Source organism: Mya arenaria, chromosome 7, assembly GCF_026914265.1.
Source record: "Mya arenaria isolate MELC-2E11 chromosome 7, ASM2691426v1".
Lineage (NCBI taxonomy): Eukaryota > Metazoa > Mollusca > Bivalvia > Myida > Myidae > Mya > Mya arenaria.
Genome location: NC_069128.1, coordinates 16,299,909 through 16,307,123, shown reverse-complemented (window position 1 = coordinate 16,307,123; position 7,215 = coordinate 16,299,909). Strand labels below are relative to the sequence as shown.

The 7,215-nt window shown below is 35.3% G+C and overlaps 1 pseudogene; it reads left to right on the top strand.

Annotated features, from left to right (window-relative positions):
• The first annotated feature begins 3,141 nt into the window (after positions 1 to 3,141).
• LOC128240956 (uncharacterized) lies at positions 3,142 to 3,996 on the top strand (annotated as a pseudogene).
• Positions 3,997 to 7,215: the final 3,219 nt, after the last annotated feature.

Sequence of the window (7,215 nt, the reverse complement as noted above, 5' to 3'; positions counted from 1 at the left end):
GACTTCGTGACCACGAGCGAAACACACACGGACTAGGCCGGGAATCAAACAAGGGAGGCATTGGTGATAGTCCAGTGTATTAATCACTTATTTAACCGGTGGTATTTTGTTTCGTTGTTATTAAATTGAATGAATGTGTCCGACTCTGTGCTCCAATTTAATTCATGGTGGCTCGCCCCAAACATTATCACCGCGGGGAAATATTCAAATTCATGGTCAGCTGCAAAGGCATCTCCAAGACTATTGTAAATGACAATGTTGTCATTTCTAATGAACTTAAGTGCCCCATTTATGACGAGACAATACTCTCGCAACTGTGAAATGTGTCATCTTATGTGTGAAAGCCTGCCAGAACATATCATGTGCTAGTGTTATAAGATCGATCATGTGAGGCAAACACTGTGGGAACATGTCTTTTATCTTAAAGGTCTGCTTTATTTTAGTAAGTTCATGACTCTATGAGGAAGAGAACAGTGTCAAAATATATTAAATATTTCGGCAGAAAAGTCGGATTGGAAATTGGCAAGTTGGGGAGTAGCAAAGGTGCTTAAAACATGTTTGAATGTACTTTAATCAGAGCAATATAACCTGACAACATGTATATAGCAGTGGGTGAATACCACGTGATAAATTACGTCATATATGCTACGTCGGAAGGCAACATTTTGCTTAAAATAAAGACTTAAATCAAAGATAACTTTTCTTTTACTACACCATTTTAAATAAAACAAAGGGCAGTCAATGCCCCGCCTTCGTTGTATTGCCAACGTTTGATGAGGTGATTAGTTTCATCAAACACTTCGACAAACAGGTTTTCAAAATAATGGTTTGACAGTGCTCCGTCAGACGGCCGTATTGTGAAAAGGTTTGTGAAAAGGTTCGAAGTGTTTTAAGAAACTAAACTATCAATCAAACTCTGTTAAAAAAACCGAAGGCGGACCCAGTAAGTGGCGTAGACTGCGATATGTTTCATTTAAAATGGTGAAGAAATAGTGAAGTTATCTTTGAATAAAGTCTTCATTGAATCAAAATGTTGCCTTCCGACGTAGCATTAATGACGCAATTTATCACGTGGTATTCACCCACTGTATAGGTCTGTAACCGTGTCCTTATTGTGGTTGTTTTTCTTCGAAGATGTATACGAGCAATAATAATAAGAAATAGGTGAAGCGGCTCTTTTATGTACTGTGCAGGTACGTTGTCTTTTGTATTCACATAAATATATTATAATAGAAACTGGTTCAATTTCGTAACTAAAATATATAATACAACATGCAGCGTAATACAAAGAACTTTAAATTGTCTACAACAATATAAACCAACTTTTCACATGTGTATATCAATATTATTAAAATCATTTTAATTTTGATTATTCTTATGCAGTTTGGAATGTCGAAATTTGCTTTCGCTTCTAACTTCCAAAACCCTGCAATTATAAACAAATAAACCAAACACCATGAGCAATTACTCATGTATATATATATATATATTGTTTATAAAATTGAGTTTCTATCTTCACCTACTTTGCGAGTATAGTTGTCTTTATCCCTCGACATTAAGACCAGCATGTCATTAATTTAGTATATAATTTTCCAATGTTGTGTATATAGAAACATGCATTATTTGACATTTATGATGTAGTTTGCTAATAATTAAACCTGTTGTATATATGTTATGCACTCCATATATGGAAGAAATAAAAGATATATCTAACCTTAAAGTGATTCACTCACATATTGCATGATATCATCTAGTTTTTCAAACTTTGCTGAATTAGTAATATTCTATGCATATACATATTTTATTATAATATAGTTTGGTCGCTAATAGCGGATCTTCCCCACTCTTGTTAACAGTGTCCTGTATTTTTTTTAAATAACAAAAGTATTGAAACTTTATGGTTATTAATATTTATGTTTTACAATTATGAATACCAAATGCTTATTAACTTTGGCTGCGTCATTAAAATCAAGGTTAATGAACCGCTTGACAAAGATTTGCTTAACACAGAAATCCAGTTTAAATTTGAAAGTGAAACTTGGCAGACGACGCTTGCATATCTTAATATCAACAAAATAGCTTCAAACCGACACCAATGAAGAGGTAAACCATTCATCATAATATTTATCAAGTTATGACTTATACTTTGCCCTTACTTAGCTTGATATTAGAGTCATTGAACTGGTGGTTCTTCCACATCCGCCGCACCTGACCTGGCCCCGTTTGACTTTGCTAATTTCCCGGAGTTGAAGTCTTACCCCAAAGGTCGCCGATTTAAAAGTTTGCGGGAGCTACAGACGGGTGCAAACGCATTAATACACCAGTACCCGGCAGAGTACTATCGGGATATAATCTTCTACAAATGGCCAAAGAGACACGAACGCTGTTTATAATGGCCCGGTGCCTACTTTGGGAAGAAGTGCGAGCACATACAACAGGATAGGCGACGTGGTATACGTCGTCGAACATATCAGGACGCGGGTCGACAGCGCGATAGTGTGCGTCGTCAAGTCGGCATGATTTGATGTAGGAGAGACAGACATTCCTGATATTTACAGACGCAGTTGAGGATAGAACGACGTTTTTGTTGATATATTTTTTATTAATGCATGTCTTATACTATTAATGATATAGAGGCAGTCTACGTAATTATTGATCACCCCTCGAACATATATGTTACAGCTATCACAGCGAAATGTAGTGGAGTCGCCATTAGCTGTTAACTGGTGCCAAAAGATTTAGCGGGTTTTGTACATGAAGCAGGGGTTGTCTAAATTAGAGTTTTGCCTGTCAATATACATAATGTTATTGATGTTGATCAAACTTTTGACAGGATACATTTGTGAAGAGTATACTAGTATACTGTAATCTTAATAAAAACTCAACAAATTATTCAGGCCCAGTACAGTTTAGTAATTTGTTTATGAAAATCAGGAGCTATATTCTTCTGTGTATAAAATAAAAAAAAAACATTTCCTCGACAGCATCATGTTATATTTTAGCTTGTTGCTTATTAATTCATTTGCAAACTCTGTGCATTTATACAAAATGGATCTTTCTTAATGTCAACTATTTCCACATGTCACCACAAGTAAAGTATCAAGATTTTCTCATTTGTTTTATTTGTTGTGTATTTTAGACATGGGTCTTTCACGCAAAAAGCGTCCATCAACAACATCTCAGAGGAAATCTAAGAAAATATGAAAGAAGCATAGAAAAAATGTCGCCGACAAAAAGGGAGATAATTCTGAAAGCCCTCTTCAGTGTAGGTCAGTCAGTGTATTTAAGAAAGGCAGCAAAAGATAATGATTTACCATACTCCGTATTGTAAAGACGTTGGGCAGGGGATGTTCATATGTTTAAAGTGAAAAGACCAAAGACTATTCTTCGTGAAGCTGAAGAAGAATACATGACAAACTGGCTGAGTAAAGTGGCACAAAGGGGAATGGGACTAAGAATGTGTGGTGTGAGTTTTTAGACTTATTGCAGGTTCTTATTAAGAGAGAAAAGAGGAAAGTGCCATTTAAGGGTAGACGACCAGGAAAGAAATGGTACTATTCATTCATGTCCAGAAATTCCCATATCATAAGCACAAGATATGAAACCGATTTGGAAATGAAAAGATCAAAGGTGACAAAAGAGAAAACTGACCAAAAGTATAACAATTTCAGGGACTTTGTCAATAAGGGTCTGACTGAAAAGCCTAGCCGGATCTGGAATGCTAATGAAGCAGGATTTTATATGGGATAAAAAGGCAAAGTCATAGGACCAACCAGACAGGACCTGGGTGTCCCTCGCAAAACTAGTGTAAAGACTTACACTTTTGTTTTGTGGGAGTGCTTCCGGCCAATAATGCCCCCTTATTTCGTGTATTCTGAACCTAAGCCTAGGGGATATAACCCAATATTCGCTATGTTCATTGACCACTTTGACAGACATGCAGGCCTTGCTCTGCCGGTAGTGTTGCTTATTGTTAGTGTCAGCAGTGTGACATGATGCCAAGGAACTCTCCAGAACTTTCTAGAACTATTACGTGTCTAACCAGCAGAACTCTTACTCATCGAACCAACAATTGTTCAAATGTTATTTTTTTATTAAAATGTTCATTCTGAACACTTAACCACTATGGCAATCTGCACCAGTTAAGATACTTTTTGTTAAATAATGTGTTTTGATGAGACGAGCTTGTAAAATAGCTGTATTTCTTAGTAATTTTGTGTATTTGAAGCATGTCTGCAAATGTAGATTTTATCATGTATTTTGAATGGATTTGAAATGCTGTATATTAAACTGTTAACTGACACAATAAAAATGGATTTATGAAGTGTCTTCATACAAAAAATCCAACCGGTCAAAGTTGTATTTTCAAACTATTTCCCAATACAATAACCCTCAGTCACAGTTTTGGTGTATAAACGTATGAACTTTACTCGTTATCCGAACTAAGGCCGGTGGTTGATGATTGGAATCAGTCATCATCATCATCATCATCATCATCATCATCATCATCATCATCATCATCATCATCATCATCATCATCATCATCATCATCCACCGCACCCACCACAACAACCACCACCACCAACTTCACCACTTTCGTCATCATCAAATATCAGCAACATCTACATATCATCATCTCGTCATGATCATTGTCGTCATCGTCACATCATAATTAGTATCATTGCCGTGGTGCATCATTATTATTATTATCATCATCATCTTAGTCGTCGTCGTCAAATTATCATTATAATACTCATAATATTCGTCGTCGTCGTCGCCGCATTATCACTATCGTCGTCATTGCATCATCATGATAGTGTCGTCGCCGCATTATCACTATCGTCGTCATTGCATCATCATGATAGTGTCGTCGCCGCATTATCACTATCGTCGTCATTGCATCATCATGATAGTGTCGTCGCCGCATTATCACTATCTTCGTCATTGCATCATCATGATAGTGTCGTCGTCGCATTATCACTATCGTCGTCATTGCATCATCATGATAGTGTCGTCGCCGTATTATCACTATTGTCGTCATTGCATCATCATGATAGTGTCGTTGTCGCATTATTATTATTAAATTATCATTGCCGTTGTCGTCGCATCATCGTGACTATCATCATCAGCACCATTCTGCACAATTGCATTTACTTTACAGAACATTCATAATACGCATACTATAATATTTCACTTATCAAAGACGAATTTAAATTAAAATCACCAGCCTGAAAAAAACAACGTATTTTGTTGTTGACCAATTTTCATTATAATTACACAAATTTTAAAATGAGCGTCGGAACCCGCCACTGCCTCCATCACAAAAAATCCCGGATGATGATGTACTTAAGATACAAATGTAACATAAATAGCAGAATAGAGACCACGAGTTTGTATCATTTGTGTCAATCATTATAAAAGGGAGAGTTACATTAATTGATTCCCTTCAAGAGATTATCATCATCATTATTATTATTATTATATTATTATTATTATTATTAGTAATAATAAAAAAGACAGGTTAATATGACGTTACGTCATTTCACTTCAGACTGGGTCACTCGCTTTAACGCTGTGCTTTATCGTTATTTTTTTACGTACGACCGGAGAGTTTACGAGACGTTTCTGAAACGCCTTTATGATTATCGTTAAGTTGGTCGTTATTAAGATCGTAAATTTACGATAATGGCAGATCGTAAAATCTATCTGAAACGCACCCCAGCTACAATAACCGATATTTTCATCAATTCTTCGTATACAGCTATGAAATTTCAACCTCAAGTACGTCTTGTGAAAACGTTCACGCTCATATATTTTTCTTTCTCTTGTTGAACGTTATTGTTTCTAAATTCGTCTATAACGTCATTTTTCGCGGGAAAAACGGCGTCGTATTTCGCTGAAAAAAAGTGCGCCTTTCTTTAATTCTTGAAAAAACTGCTCGTTTAATTTTTGATTTTTTTAAATACATGTATTCAATGTTTTATTACAAATCGCCTGATATCAAGAAAAGGGTACCTCGCCGACTTCGTTTTTGCGCAGTATCAAATAATCTAACCCCTATACCTGTTTCTTTTTCAATACGTAGTGTATTTAAACTTTTAGCATGACGTTAATAGAATTGTTTTTGTTTATTAAATAGAAAGATTAGAAATCTTAGAGTGTCTGATCAGTTTAATGTTATTGTGGTTGTACAAAATATCTAATTCCACACAAGACGGGCGCTGAATAACCAGCTTTATACATCAATGACTTAAATCTGGCGGCTATTTTAATGAGAGGCTTTTTTAATTATTAAGCAATCTTATTTGCCGAATTATAATATTTTGATAATACACATCAATAATCGTTCCAGTCACTATGCTATGAGCTGTGACTATGCTGATTAGTGCTCTTTTTTTTTTTATATATACATCTACAGTAATAACACAACAATAAACGGTTCTACTACTTTATTAGTTACCAATTTCTTTAATAAGTATCAGTAGAGATATGCAGTTATAAGGCTCTAAACTAAGCAAAAGCATAGTAAATCCAGTGTGTGACACTCATTTCATACACAAAATATAACTAACAAACCAAAAAATGATAATCGACAGAAATCTGCATTGTAATAAGCACAAACGGATCCCGGCAGTAGAGGGGGTGCAGCCCCCCCCCCCCCCCTTAAAATCATCCAAGTTTTCTTCTGTATGTCACTATCGGAGAAAAATGTAATAGTATACAGATCTATAAAATACGCGACTATAGAGTTCAGTGTTTTGAATCTTAGTTTGATGTAGTCAATCGGTTATCGTTGAATAAAAACATATACAATTAATAAATTCCACGAATAGTTGTAACCATATTATTGACTAAGTTCGGTAGTGAATATAACCCTTGAACATTTTTAACGAGGGTCATTTGTTACGCAACGGTTTCGGGAGGGGAGGGGGATGGTCAGTTCTTGACGTTAAAAAATGATCGTTCATTCTTTGAACAGAAACAAAATGACTCATGTGGTCAATATATAACGGGGTCAATCGGCGTTAATTTAAAACACACAAAATGTTTAAAGTGAAACTCTTATTCAAATCAATATTCCACATGTATAACAAACAATTATTTTGACTGATAAACATGTATAACAAACAATTATTTTGACTGATAAACCCTTACTTCTTACTAAATAATAAACTCATACAAAATATTATTAACTGATTACAAGATTGCAACTGT